At 60.1% G+C, this 14455-nt stretch overlaps 1 protein-coding gene across 5 annotated transcripts in view; it reads left to right on the top strand.

Annotated features, from left to right (window-relative positions):
• The window catches only part of BCL9L (BCL9 like), a 28172-nt gene that overhangs the window by 1134 nt on the left and 12583 nt on the right, over positions 1–14455 (top strand). Inside the window, exons 2-3 of one of the 5 annotated variants that reach the window (XM_027578851.2) lie at positions 5914–5971; positions 12125–12157. The exons of 2 other annotated variants lie outside the window; for them this stretch is intronic. The gene's annotated coding sequence lies outside the window, so the exon portion shown is untranslated. Of the gene's footprint in view, positions 1–5913; positions 5972–12124; positions 12158–12902; positions 12920–14455 lie in introns of those variants that run through there. 2 more of the 5 variants (XM_027578850.2, XM_027578852.2) reach the window with 2 other exon arrangements.

Here is a 14455-nt window from a genome sequence, read left to right as displayed (position 1 = left end):
AGCAGTGCCTAGGAGCAGGAGGGGCTGTGCCTGGAGGAGTCTCCCCGGCCAAGGATTCTCAGTGGTGTGGGCTTGGCTGGGGGGTGGGGCAGTCACACAGTTCCTTGGAGGTGTCCCTGCGCTGCTAAGGGGAGGCTCCCCCTGCCTCGGTCCGGGGGAGCTCTTGGAGGAGGAATATGAGGAAGAGAAGTGAGACTTAAGCCTTCTTGCTTGTCTGGAGTATGTCCTGTTCCTGGGCTGCTGGAATTTGGTTTCAGGAGACACTGAAGTCTACTCTCCCCTTCTCCCTCTGGGTTGCTGAGAAGGAGAGTGTCCCTCACAGTCTGGGAGTCTGGAGGGTGTCTCTCTGGAGCAGTGAAGCCAGGATCTGCTTCTGTCTGTCTGTCCAGCCTCCTTCCTTCCGGGTTTTTCTGACACCCCTCCTCCCGCCTCCTTGAGGCTGTCTGCTGCTTGGGGTGTGTGTCTGTGTGTGTGTGTGGGGGCTCTGCTGCAGGGAGGAAAAGTGTTGCTCTGGGAGAGGTGAGCTGGGCATGTGACTGAGCCTTGGGATAGGGGCTCGGGGCCCACTTGATCTTTGGCCTCGGTTTCCTGTTTTACTTAGGAAAGCTGTCTTCACACTGTATCTGCTGGAATCCCACTGATGCCTCTGGGCAGCTCTCCGAGTATGACCTCCAGGGTGGGTGGGCTTCCACTCCTCTTGTTCTCCCCACTCCTCAGCCTCTCCGGAGAGCAGCCACTTCTGTGGGGCCGGGCTTATCTGCTGCTCCCTAGCACAGTCTTGCCTTCTCTGGGTCAGGATTTCATGGCCCCAGGGGAAGAGCATGATCAGGCCCTGTCTTTCTGGTATCATCTGTGAGGCGCCTGGTGCTAGAAGCCTCGGGATGCAGTGAGAATGGGCCAGGAAGGTGAGGGGTAAGGGAAATCTGGTAGAGAAGGAAGGTGCTGCCTCCCCTAGGTGATCAGGCTCCTTGGCATTGGAGAACCAGGCCTGGAAGGCCAGGTTCTAGCCACCTCCCTCTAGAGGTTCTCTGCTTACCTGTATTGCCTCTGATTGGGGGGCGGTGTGTGTGTGGGGGGGAGGTTTAATGTTTGAAAGGGCACCGGTTAGGGGTAGAATACCTATAATCTTCCATCCAGGGTAACTCCTGTGCTTGGGATAGCAGGGGCCCCATGGCTGGAGATGGGTTCTGGAGGTCCATGTGGAGGTTCAAAATGAATCTCTAATTACTGGGCTTGAGGGTCAAGGCGGGAAGAGATTACAGAGTCCTGGAGAAGGATTGGTGGTCCACAGAAATCTGGGACTAGAACAACAGTGATAATGTGGGGCCTAGTGAACTTGCTTATTGAACCTGTGCCAGGCACCCATGCCTCTGTGTGGGTAGTTCCTGCCCCCCAGCTTCTGGGTACCTGGCTTAAGCAGAAGCCCTGGGCTGGAGACTCAGCTTCCCTGAACATGCAGGGCAGTAGCCTTCTGGGCAGAGACCTAGTGGGTGGCAGTGTCGACTCAGCAAGGGCTGGAATGCCTGGCACCTGCTTTAGATTAAAGGAGATGCCTGCAAAGGGGGGATGCCGGCCTGTGGGGGAGTGGCTGGGATGGAGCTCCGTGTAGCCCAGGAGTGGGGTGGAAGAAAAGGACCAGGGTTGCAGGTAGCAGCCGCTCTGGTAAGAGTGGAAGGAGCCAGCACTCGCCCAGCTCTGCAGCCCCTCCTCCAGGGAGTCTAAGACCGGAGCTGGGGGCACCGCCACACTGGCTCTGGCGCCACAGGCTGAACTTCTGCCCCAGTGCCCAGAGGATGGGGCATCTGCGGGGAGCCAGGGTGTCTGAGTGTCCAGGCTTCCCAGGACTTCCCAGAAAAGCCTGCAAGGAGGTGGGGGGCACTTTGGGGTTCTTGTCCTGATGCCATGTTTATTCTTCCTGGGGCTCCTTGGTTGCTGGTGATGAGGCACCCCCAAGATCCTGGGTACCCAGGGGTGATGGGGAAATGGCATCCCTTCCTTGTGCCAGGAGCCCTGGGCACTGCCCGGGTGCTGACCTGGGGGGAGGAAGCAGAGGGGGATGGCAGCGTGGGAAAGTGGGCAGCCGTGGGAGCCAAGCGGGTACAGGCTGGGTGCCGCGGGCAGGGAGCCTCTGCCAGGCCCGCTCTCCCTGGGGTGGGGCTGGCTGTTCCAGGGACTGGCTCAACCTGTTGAGCGCCTCGCTGCTGCAGCTTGGCATCTGTGCCCCTGCCTGCCAGCCCTGGCAGCTGCCCACCATAGCCACACTGGAGGGGCTACCCCCAGGGATCTGGGAAAAGGAGGCTCTGGGTGGCCAAGGGGCCAGGATGGGTCTGGTAGAGGCTCATCCAGAGAGTGCTAAGTTTCCTCAGGTCTTGTCCTCTTAACTACCAGAGCGGGGCTGGGGCCAGGTGGAGGGCTGGGTAGCCCGAGGCTAGGAGCTGAAGGACTAGGTGGAGAAGGCCCCCATACTAGCCCTCTTGAGGTGCTGCATGTCGCTTGGATGGGCGGCCCTAAAGGCAGCCTGGAGTTACAGCCTGGAATTTCCTCCGCTGGGTGCCAGGGCCAGGCCTCCAGAGCCCCACCCCCAGCCTGGCCTGACCTCCCCTCCCTGGGAGAGAACTGCCTAGACTGTCCCTGGAGGTTGGGGGAGGGGCAGTAAGGGCATTCTGCTGCCCCGGGAGGGGAGGGGTGACTTCTTGGGTGTGGGGGTATGTTGTACTGCCTCAGTCTCCCCAAAGGCCCCCCTCCCCGTGAAGAAGAGGGAAGCCGCTGGTGCCCAGGGAGCTGTCTCCCACCTTGCTCTGAGTATGGGGAGTCCTGGGTCCCACGGAGGATCTCTGAGCACTGCGGGCCCTTGCTGTCCCCCCACCCCCTCAGACCCCTTAGCTTGGGGCCCATCTTGGGGCTCTGCTAGCTGGCGGAGAAGGGGAGCCGGGGTGCTACTCTGTAGGGGAGAAGGTGTTGACCACCGCCCACATATGGGGGAATATGGGGGAAGCGGGCACAGGCAGCTTCCCTCTTCCTCTCCCGAGGGGAAGGGCGGCCTCCCCTGCCTTCTTTCTTTTTCATTCAGTGGCCAAAGCGGAGTCCTCTCCTTCTTTGCCTCCTTTCCACCCCAGGCCCTTCCTGCTTGGCCCTGGACCTCCTGCCCCTCCTAACCTTGGTGTCTCTTCTAGGCTCCCCTCCCTGGGGGGCTGGGATTCCCTCTGTCCCACCCGCTCCTCCAAAGGGCTGGTGGCCCTGTGCTGGCCTGTCTTCCCCTCCCCCTTACTCTCCACCCCCAGCCTCAACTGGGAATGGCCCTGAATCCAGCATTTCCAGCATTTCGAAACCAAGATTGTTTTGAAATCCCTGAGTACTTACTTCTCCACCCCCTCTGACTCCCCTCCTTCCCACTAGCCCAGAACTTAGTCCTCTAATCTGACCTCACGCTGTGCATTGCCAGGGTCTGTGTGTGTGTGTGTTTGAGTGCTAGCACTCAGCCACGTGCATACTACTGTGTGTGTGTGTGTGTGTGTACGTGCGTGTGTGCGATTCAGTGTGTGTGTGTGTGTATCCCAGTGTGGGTGTATCTTCTGTCTGTCAGCACTTCTGTATGACTGGCCCATGTCTTTTCTGATTCTGGAGCTCTCCTCATTCTCTGGGAGTGTGGCAGCCTCTATGGGTCTTGAGGCATTCTTAGGGAGTTTGGGGTTATTTTTAGGAGATAGATATCTTGGATGTGTATCTTTGGGAATCATGTCTGTGTCTCAGTTGCACGTCCCGGGGAATGTCTCTGAGGAGTGTGTATGCCTGGGGTTGTGTCTCTTTGATGAGTTTATGTGCGTGTGTGTGTGTGTGTGTGTGTGTACGTGTGTGCTCTGCTTCTCTCCTCCTCCCTTTGAGTATGTGTGGTGTGTGTAGCCACAGGTCTCCCTACAGCAGCCTGGGACATGGAGTCCTCTGTCCCTTGATAGGGAGGTTTCCTGGAATGGGGCCAAGGCTTCTGGCAGTTTCATGGTCCTTGGAGAGAAAGTGGTGGAGGGGGAGACTTTGGGATAAACTGTCCCCCCTGGGCTGGGCTCTCTTCCTCTGCCTCTCACAGACACCCAGCACCCTCTTCTTGACCTCATGATACAGTGGTGGCTGACCATAGAGAGGCTAGTGCCATAAAGGCAGGGCTAGGAAAGGGAGTTAACCCTCCACCCCAGTCATTTGCTTCACTGGGGATGAGGAACAGGCCAGCCACATCAGACCTGGGAGCTTGGCGGCTAATTTAAGATTCAGGAAAGTTGACTTCTCTAGCTAGGGGCAGACAGCAAAACAAGACAAGACATTGATATTTCCAGTCTTCACAGAAGACAGAGGGCGCTGGAATCCTAAGGGGGTGATGTTCCACCCCAGAAATATGAGGCATTTGGGGTGGGGCCAGCTGCCATGGTAGCCTGGATCCTGGGAAGTCCTTCATGTTTAATTTCATTCTGTAGTTAGACAGTGTTCTGCAGTGGGGGAGGATGCTGGGGGGGGGGGCGTTTTTGTTTTTTGTTTGTTTGTTGCCAAAGCAAGGGTGGTGATAGCAGAGTTATGTTAGCACGGGATTTGGGCACTGGGACCCCTGATAATCTCACTATGACTCAGTTTCCCATCCTGGGGTCTCAGGCTCTAATTGAATGCTTTCCTCTAGAAGCACTTGGGTCAGATCAGTGAAGAAGAAGAAGAGGGCCCGGGCAGGGGCTGTTTGTAGGAGTCCAGGGCCTGTGGAGACAGCAGCAGGAGATAGGCAGAGGATAAGCTGTCCCTTCCCCCCACCCCCGTGGCCTCTGGTCCCAGTGGGAGGAAGGGAGGGCTAGAGGCACAGGTTGGTACAGTGCTCAGTGACCCAGCAAGGGGAGGGCTTTGGCAAGGAATTTTCAGTTTGTTTCTCAATCTCTGTCTCTGAGACACGCACACACACGTCACTGCAGACACCTTCAGGAGATGAGCCTAGAAAAGTCACCCAGGTGGCGGTAAGGCAGGGCGCTACCAGACGGGGCTATGTGGAACCAGCTTCATTCTGGCAGAAGACACCCTGCACCTGCCCCCTTGAACTGGAAGTTGAGCCCAGCTGGAGGTCTCCTACCCAACTCCCCCATCCTGGGCCCAGGAGCAACACAGGCTGCACAGGGTTAAGTCTGGTTGGCAGGGACACCCCCCTGCCCCCAGTGCAGAGAGAGAGAGGGAGGGGTGGTTAGCAGCTTGCTCTAGTTGGCGTCTCTCCCAGAATTCTTCGGAAAAGAACTCCCCTTTGACCCCCAGTACAAACTGAGCCCAGCCACCAGCCTCCCTCCTGCCTGCCTGTGGGAGCTTCACCCAGCCCCCCGTCCTACTGAACTGCTAAGCCAGATCCTCTCACCCCAGGCCCTCCCAGCCAGGCCGGTGGGGACTCTGTGTCTTCAGGGGACAAGGGGTGTAGCCAGAGGGACCACACAGGGACACGGGAGAGGCACCATTCTTTTCTCTGACCTAGGATAATCCTGGGGCTGGCTGGCACTGAAAGCCAGGGTCCTCTGGTCTCCCCATCTATCCCTTCCCCCAGGACCTCAGGCCAGGTCATGGGAGTCATTGGCCCCGCCCCTGTCTCTCTCAGGCATCTTCCAGTGCCTTCTCCTTTCCTGCTTCCAGGGTAGGGAGGGGGAGCAGTGTGGTGCAGCAGCTGGGTCAGGCCTGGCTCCCAGCCAATCCACAGAAGTCCTGGAGTGTGTGTTTGGGGGGGGTGGTGTCCGAGTAGCTCAGAGACTTCCTGGAGCTGCAGGCTCTGTGTGCGTGTGTGTGTGTGTGTGTGTGTGTGTGTGTACACGTTTATGTGGTGTACATGTTGGGGGCGGGGCTGGGGTTATGGGAGGAGCAGGGGCCTAGATTGCTGGCTTGGGGCTTCTAGCTGTGACCCTCTCTCCACAGGGAGCCCCCTTCCCAGACCACACCCTTGAGCCTGAGCCCGTCACACAGTACTCCCGAGGTGAGAGCTCCCCGTGCTTGCGTGTGCCCTCCGCAGCCGCCTCACCGCTCTCTTGTCTGCCAGTCTCCTGCTTGGCTTTTTGTCTTGGGCGCCCTCCCCCTGGCTTTCTGCCCCCACTTCTCCTTTCATTCTCCTGCCCCCAGAGGAGGGGAGCTAACCGCCTTACAACCTGCAACCTGGGGGTGGGGGTGGGGCAGGAAGGGTTAAAGCGCCACTCCAGTGAAAGTCCCAGGCCTTTTCTGAGCTGGAATCTTTCCCGGCTGGGAGGTGGGGAGCTCCTGCCCAATCACCCCTGGAGGGCAAGGTACGGTTTCCTGGTCATCCCAAGTACTTGCCCCCGCTCTGTCCTGGCTTTGGCCTCCGCCGGCTGAGTCAAAGCCAGGGTGGCTACCAGCCACTGTAATGTGGTTTCTGCCCTGGCCTTAGACACACACACACACACACACACTCTCTCTCTCTCTCTCTGTCCCTCTGTCCCTCTCTCCCTCTCCCTCCTGCCACCCCCCTCCTTCCCTCCCTCCCCTCCTTCCTTACTTAGCAACAACTCCCTGAATTCACAACAAACAAGCCTGTAGGCTCCTGGGCTGACTAGGGAAAGCTGCCGAAGGCTGAGAACTGGGAGGAGGCACGTCTCTTAGACCGTCCTCCGGAGGGAGGGGCTTCTAATCCCCCCACTCTCCTTCCCTGGCCGGAGGCCACTACCCCTCAGGGACGGGGAGGAAGTCGTCCTGCTTCCAACTCAGGCAATGAAAAAAGTGGGGAGCAGTGACAGGTGTGGCTGAGCAGGTGTGGGGGCAGGGGTTGGACTCCACCTTTACTAGGGAGTCCCACCTGACCTTTGACCCCCACCTGGGGAGTGAGAGGGGCGGCAGACTCCTCTCCAGGCCCCCCCCACCGTCTCTCTCAGCAGGGGCCCTGTGTTGTTGTCATGGTAACTTGCCTGGCTCCCTTCCGACAATTAGGGACCAGGATGGGCGAGGACATAGCGGATTGGGGGTGGGTAGGACTGGCCCCCCCCCCCCAGAACTTTGCTCTCAGGGCACCTGTGCTGAGGGGGTGGGGGGTGGTGCCCTCTCTTTGATCTCTTCCCTGGGCAGGAACTCTGGCCTCTAGCCAGGACCTGGGGCACATTGGCCGTGGAGGGAGTGTATGTGGAATGAGTGAGGGGCACCTATTCTCTCGTCAGAGCACAGAGGGCTGATTCAGGGTGAACTGGTCTCACAGACTGGTTAAGAACCCAATTGCTTGGGCGCCTGGGTGGCTCAGTTGGTTAAGCGACTGCCTTCGGCTCAGGTCATGATCCTGGAGTCCCGGGATTGAGTCCCGCATCGGGCTCCCTGCTCAGTGGGGAGTCTGCTTCTCCCTCTGACCCTCTTCCCTCTCGTGCTCTCTATCTCTCATTCTCTCTCTCTCTCTCTCAAATAAATAAATAAAATCTTTAAAAAAAAAAAAAAAAAAAAAAAGAACCCAATTGCTGGCATGTCTGGGTTCAAATCCCGGTTCTTCTCATTCTGGACTGTGTAATTTAGGCAAGTTACTTAACTTCCCTTAAAGTGGGGGATCATAAAAGTACTTTCGTGTAGAAGCTATTGTGAGGATTAAATTAGATCATGCGTGTGTAGCATGCAGGACAGCCTGATGTGATGGAATAAATGCTCAATACCAGGGAGAGAGCCTCCTCTTTGCCCCTAGCCATCACCTTCTGCCGGGACTCCTAACACCACTCCCGGGGGGCTTTGGCAGGGAAGAACTGACGGCGGTGGGGGACTGGGGCTGGGGGCGGGGACAACCTTTCCAGAACTTCAGACTCCTAGATTCTAAGACCCTTCCGGACTCACTTTCTCACTGCCTCAGTCTCCCCACTGTTGGAGCCAGCTGACGTCTTGGTTGCAGGTTCACCAAATAGCCATAGGCCCAGAGGGGGGCCTGGGGGACTTCGGACATGTCCCTCCCTGTCTGCCCGCACTTCTCAGGCTGAGCTCTCCCTCCCCCAGGCTGCTGGCTCAGATCAACTTTAGCACCCCTCCCACCATTCCATCCCTGCTGCTCTGTTCTTTCACCAGGCTGAACGCAACATTCTGTCCTTAAATGGCTTAACTGGCTGCCTCCTCTCCTTCCTGGCCTAAGGGGTCAGGGACCTTCCTTGGGAAGAACAGTGGCAGTGTGGAGCTGTGACGTGGATGGCAGCTGTTAGGGTTGCCCCAGGGTCCAGGGTCCCCTGGATTCCCTGTACCCTCTGCCTGGGCATTTTCCCCGAGTGTGGCAGAGCAGTGCCCAGACCTGTGATATGTATAGAAGCCCAGATGGGCATGCCTGGCACCTGCCGCACACAAACGGGCAGGGAGGAGGCATCCTGAAGCCCAGAGGAGGGGTGGGGTCATATCAGCATCCACAGTAGCCAGAGGACTCTTTTTGTGGGTGGCATGGTAAGTGTGGGCAGTGCTGGAAAGAGTTCTGCTTCAGCCCTGTGTGCCCCTGGGGCAGGGTGAGTGCCGAGGGACACCGGTGAGCAGGGCTCCTGAAGGTCCTGGCATGGGGGATGGGATAATATAGGAGCTGAGGCTTGGGAACCTCTGGATGAGGAGCCCAGGAGTGGACAGCAGGGATGGGGTGCCCACAACTAGGGGAGCTCTGCAGACAGGTGGTTTGGATCTTCTGGGGAGTGAGTATCCAAATCTCAGGGGAAAGTGGATTATAAGATGTGGCAGAAGTGTCTGGGATCCCAGGGCTCCTGTGTCTGAGACCTGGGCTTGGCTGGCAGGTACCTTCTCTGGCCTGGTACCACGATGGGTGGGCTGGAGCCCCTGGCTCTATGCATCCTCTCCTTCTGGAACCAGAGAGGACACTTCCCTTTTGTGGGCCTGAAAGTGAGGGCTAGGGTTGGCCTGGGCCATGCCTCACTGCTGTGCTGGCCATGTCGCCCAGGCCCGGCCCCTGGGGCCTGTTCCTTGGGCAGGCTGGGGCTATTTTTGGGATCGGGCTGGGGCTCTGGGGCTGGTTTCAGATGTTCCAATGTGAACAGGAGAAAATGGGAACAGATGGCTGGGGGGTCCTGCTGGGAGCCAGGTTATTTTTAGGGCCTTGTTAACCCTTTTGGGGCTTGTGGAGACACCCTGAGAGGGACAGCCCTCTCCAGTTCAGAAGAGGATAGGCCTTCTCCCCGGACCCCTGCTTTCTAGAACTTCCTGCGCCAGTCGCTCGTCTTGCCCTCTCAGACCCTTCCCTCTTTAAGAATGTGCATGGCAGGAAAGTAGGCTCCAGCTTCCTCCAGCCCAAACCCTGCAGGAATCTGCCAAGGGGTCAGGCGGGGAGAGGGCTGCCTGGCCGGGGGAACGTGGGCCACTGTTGACGGGAAACCCCCTTTCACTTGCCTCCTGAGGTTTTGAGACACACACCTAAAGCTAAGAGAATGGAACCCAGCTTTCTGGGTTCACCTCTGGGTTCAAGTGTATGTCAGTAAAGTTAGTGATGCCCAGGGGAGAGCTAGCTGAGGGAGCTGGCCTCTTCCAGGAGGACAGAAGTCTTTGTACTCGGTACCCCTTATATGATGTCCATGGGCCTCATTCCCTTGGATACTCCAAGGACAAATGCCCACCTATATTTCCCAAGTGCCCACAAATCTGGGGGCCGGGCAGGGGGTAAAGAAGGGGACATCATGGCCAGAGGTGGTTTCTTGAGGGCTGAGAATGTCATAGGCATTCTGTTAGATGGTTTCACTGAGTATCTCACCCTGTACATTTACCCTCACTTTGGAGATGAGGAAACAGCCTCAGAGGGACAAGTCCCCTAGCTCAGACAGGGCGGGATATGATTGGCACCTTGTCTGCCTGACTGTGAACCCAGCCCTCATTGCACTGCCCATGTCCCAACCCCAGGAGGTGAGGCTGCTGGGGCAGGATCTCCTCGGGGAGCAGGTTTCTGGAATGAGTGTGGGAAAGGAGGCCTGGGGGCAGGGGACCCTGCCTGTCCCGGGTCTCACAATCCCCTAAGCCCTTCTTGCCTGAGGGTGCCAGGACTGACACCAGAAACCCCGTTCGGCCTTCCTGTCTTCCCTGCGGGAGGATCACAGGCACACATCCTGTCTCTCAGTCCCCACCCCCACCCGGTCCTGGCCCACAGGCTCCTGCTTCCTGCAGGGTCATGGCCGCCTGCGTGTCAACGTGGGCAGAGCTGGAGGGCCCTCCAGGTGCTGCCGGTGCCAGGGGTTTGGGCCGGGCAGGCGAGGTGAGGGGGCTGGGAGGATGTGTTTGCCGCTGGTGGTACCTGGGGGAGCGCGCCGGGCGTTGGGTGAGGTCCCGCCCCGTGGTGCGCTGGCTGGCTGTGCCAGCAGTCTGCCCAACTCCAGTCCTCCCACAATGGCCCCATTGTTCCCGGCCGCCAGGCAGTTTGGAGGAGGTTCCTAGGCCACCCCTACCCACCCCCCCCAAACAGGGGCCAGATTAACCCCTTGGAGGACAGGCCAGGTGAGGGCCCACAGGGAGCCACCCTGCCCATTCCTCCCTGCGGGGACTCCAGGCTTTGGGAAGTCACCTTCCGCCCACGTGTACCTGGCGACAGGACCACTCCAGAGACTGGGGTCTCCCTCCTAGACCCTCTCCCACCCCCCACCGTGGTGCAGGTGCCAGGGGGCAGGAAGTGCCAGTGGGGTGGCAGGCGGAGACCAGATATATTTGGGCCGGTGGGGCTAATTCCAGCCACCGCCTGCCCTACTGGCTCCTGAGCGCCTTTCCTTCCTGTGAAACCAGAGCTGGGTTGGGCCTAGCTCAGGATTTCGGTGGATTTAAAGAGGCAGTGCCGTCCCTGCCAGCCTGGCTTCCTCTCCCCCTCCCCAGGTAGGGTCTGGGGCAGAGAGAGGACTGAAAAGAACTTCTGGCTCTTGCCTTGCCCCGGGCTAACCCTGGGCCCTTGCCCTGGTTGGGGGTACCAGGCTCTTGGCAGCTCCTCTCTCCCAGAGCTTTGGGCGGGTGGGGTGGGCGGGGGTGGGCTGTGGTTTCCTGTGTTGGCTGTTTGTGCCTGGCCCAGAGTGCCCGCCGCCTGCCTGGGCTTCCTGCCCTGTCTTGTTTCCTTGTGCCCCCCACCCTCCCTTCCCCCTCCCCCCCCCGGAGGGAGGGAGCAGCCAGGGATTGGGCAGCAGCCTTTGGGGGCACCCCACTGCCAAGGCATGACTGCGTCCCAAGGCCTGGCCACATTGGCACTGGCTGAGGGAGCCAAGTGAGGTGACTTCAAGCTTGTCTAGGCCATGTCACTTGTCTTGCAGACTCCAGAGGGGACAGTGGGCACCAGAATGGGCAGAACCCCCCTTCTCCCCAGAAGCACCTTGTTCAGACACCCCAGACTAGAGTAGTCTGGGACTAGGAGTCCCCACACAACTGCAGGACTGGGATTGCCTGGCATCACCCTGGGGCTGCAGGTGGGGTGAGGTGGTTTGTCAACCAGACAAGATTGTTGATTTGCATGGTCTCCTCTGGCAAGAGGTGGGGTGGGGGGAAGTGGGGAGAGCTGCTAGGAACCAGGGCGAGGAGAAGCCCTCTGAGCCTGTGAGTCCCCACGTAGAGGGTCCCAGAGCAACACCTTGGTTCTTGAGCAGATTTCCTGCTGGGCTATGAATCCTTGACCTCCCCACTGGGCTGAGTCACCACCTCAGGAAGAGGAAGTGACCTGGGTGGTAGAGGAGAGCTTCGAGGGACCGAGTCCTGACACCCAGGAGAAAAGGGACCCCGCCCTTGTTGTCTTGGGAGCTGCATCTCCTTGAGCCAGGGGACAATAATCCCACCCCCGTGGCTCCAGGAGGGCCCTCGCAGCCCATTTCCTCTCTAGAGGTGTCTGCCCACTGTACTGGGGAGCATGGAGCCTCCAAACCATTTTCTCACTGCCTCTCCTGAGTGGTTTTGAGCTAGGGAATGAAGCCGGTGGGCCAGCTGGTGAACCAGGCAGGGGCTCCCGGGGCGGGGGCAGCTGGAAATAGGCGGGTTGCCACTGGTGTGTGAATGCCCGTTCTACCCGTGGCAGCTCTCTGTTGCGCATCCTTTGAAGGCATCCGTGGAAGCCTCCCTGATCTCCCTCCCCCCACCGAGGTCAGGTCCACCGGCTCCCCCCAACCCCCCAGGGAAGACCATGGGGAAGCAGCTGATCTCAGGCTCTTTGTCTCAACAGCCTCCTGGCCTGTACTCCTGACCGTTTGCTCAGGTGACTCTCGAAGCCTTTTTGTGAGCACAAGTCACCACTCCCCACCCTACTCTCTAAAAGGGAGCCCCAGCAATGTGCCCAGAGTCCCATGCCTTTCCTTTCACTCATCCCAGGGGCTCCTGCTCGGGTGCTGGGAAGCCCCCTTCACTCACTGGTGAAAAACTGCACCCACCAGGAATTAGCCACCCCCCATCCCCAGGCCCTCCAGGTGTCTTCGGGGGGGGGGTGCCCTGAATGTGTAGAGGAGGAGGGGTCTTTGGGAGCGGGGGCAAACTCCTGAGGGGTAGGGGGGAGGTGTGAGATGGGAAAGTCCTGACTCATCTGTGCTTGACTCAGCTCGCCCTGCGGCCTGGTGGGAGCGAGGGGGTGGAGTCGGAGAGGGGAGGGCCACTCCAAGATTCTTCTGGGGAGGAGCCCTGGTCAGACTGGGGACACCGGAGAGGACTAATTTCCTAACAGCCCCATTCCAAATTATTACAGGTCCCAAGATTTGAAGCTGTGAACACAGGAGGTAGTGGGTGCCCCTTGCCCTGCCCCTCTGCCCCACCGGGGGCGGGCCCAGTAGCTGGAAGCCCACCTCTCTGGTGCAGGCTCAGATGAGGAGAGACACTGCAGTGCGGAGAAACACCCCAGGAATGGTCACATGACCCAGGGGCACGTCGCTTCCTTTTCCCACACCTCAGTTTCTTCCTGGTGAAATGGGGATAATAATACTGCCCCTTTAGGTGGTAGGTAGTTTTGAGGACCCGCGCGGTGGTGAAGGTGAGAGCTTGAGTGAGACGCGTCAACCACAGGCCTGTCCCTAAGCCCAGGTCCCTCTCCAGCCCAGCTCTGAACTGCTTCTGCTCTAACCTGTTGCAGGAGATGGGGGCTGGCCGAGGGAGGCTTCCCAGCTGGGCCCTGGACTTTGGAACCTTCCCCTGAGGAGCCTCTCTTCCCAGAGGCAGAGCTAGAGCAGGGAAGGCCAATGGGCCTGAGGTTAACTTAGGGTTAGACTTCCACAGGGTCGGAAAGGGGGTGGAGGGCTCGCCTCCAGGTCCAGCCCAGCCTCCAGCAGCCCTGCTGGGAGCGGCAAGAGTGCGCACCCGTGTCTGGCTGGGCCGATCACGAGGGCGAGGCTGGGCCCAAGTCTCCTCCCCTCCCCCCACCCCGATGGGGGGGGCGGGGGAGGGCAGGGCAGGGGGCGGTTGGGTGAGGCTTCTGTGTTTGTGTGAGTCTGTTGGTGTATCTACGGCCCCGCGTGTATGTTTCTGCGCGCGCGTGTTCCTTTGTCACTACCAGGCTCAACTTTCTCCGGTTCCCTTGTGGCCGGGCCTCAGTCTTTTCATCCGCTCAATGAGTCGGCGCGCTCCCTCTCTGCCGTCGGGCAGCCTGGGCGTCTGCGGGGGCCCCAGGCTGATTCCGTGTTCCTGCTTGGGCCAGCGCCTCCCTCGCCCTCCAGCACACCTCCGCGGGTCGGCGTGGGCGCGCCTCTAGTTTCCTGGGGTCCGTGCGTGTCTTTGTCTCCCCGTCCACGTGTGAGCTGTGTGTGTGAGTCAGAGTTCGGGTGCTTGTGGGTCTCGGAGCCCCTGCCAGGCGGCGCCCAGCGCTAGGCCGAACCTCCGCTCGCCGCCGCCGCCCGCGCCCCGCCCCTCGCCGCACTTGGCCGGGTGTCTGTCCGTGCGGCGCGTGCGGGGCCCGGCGAGGCACGCTGCAGTCCTGTCCGTCTCCCGCTCCCTCGCTCGCTCGCTGGCTCCCTCGCTCGCTCTGCCTCTCCGCTCGGGCTCTGCCGAAGGGGGCGGGGTGGGGTGCAGGGGCGGGGGGGAGGGGAGGCTCCTGCATTCTTGCGGTCGGGGAAGGAATCTGAGCCAGCGTTACTGGTCTCCAGAAGAGCCCAGCTGCAGCCCCGGGGCCCCGCCAGGCCTCTCGCTGCCCGCCCGGGCCTGCTGGAATGGGCACGGGCTAGGCCTCGAGCTGGGGGCGGGGCGGGGCATTGCCCCTACCCCGGCCGCCTCCGCGCCGGGGGGCGCCCGGGGGGCGGGGCGTGAGGAGTTCCCCACCCGGGGTGAGGGGCGTGCCTGGGAGCGGGAGTCCCCCGGGGGCCCAGAGCAGACCTGACGGCCGCCCCACGCGGGCGCCTTTGCAACCTATCCTTTTAGTGATATCTGCCTCTGCGGCCCGGGGGGGGGGGGGGGGGGGGGGGGGCGTGGGCCTGCTAGAGACTGCAAGCTCCCTGAGGGTAAGGTACGGGAGGGATGGGGATACAATCGGCCTCTAGGCTAGAGACCCCACCTAGTAGTCCTCCCTTTCCATTCCCAC

This window comes from Zalophus californianus, chromosome 11, assembly GCF_009762305.2.
Source record: "Zalophus californianus isolate mZalCal1 chromosome 11, mZalCal1.pri.v2, whole genome shotgun sequence".
NCBI lineage: Eukaryota > Metazoa > Chordata > Mammalia > Carnivora > Otariidae > Zalophus > Zalophus californianus.
This window is presented reverse-complemented; position numbering and strand designations above follow the sequence as displayed.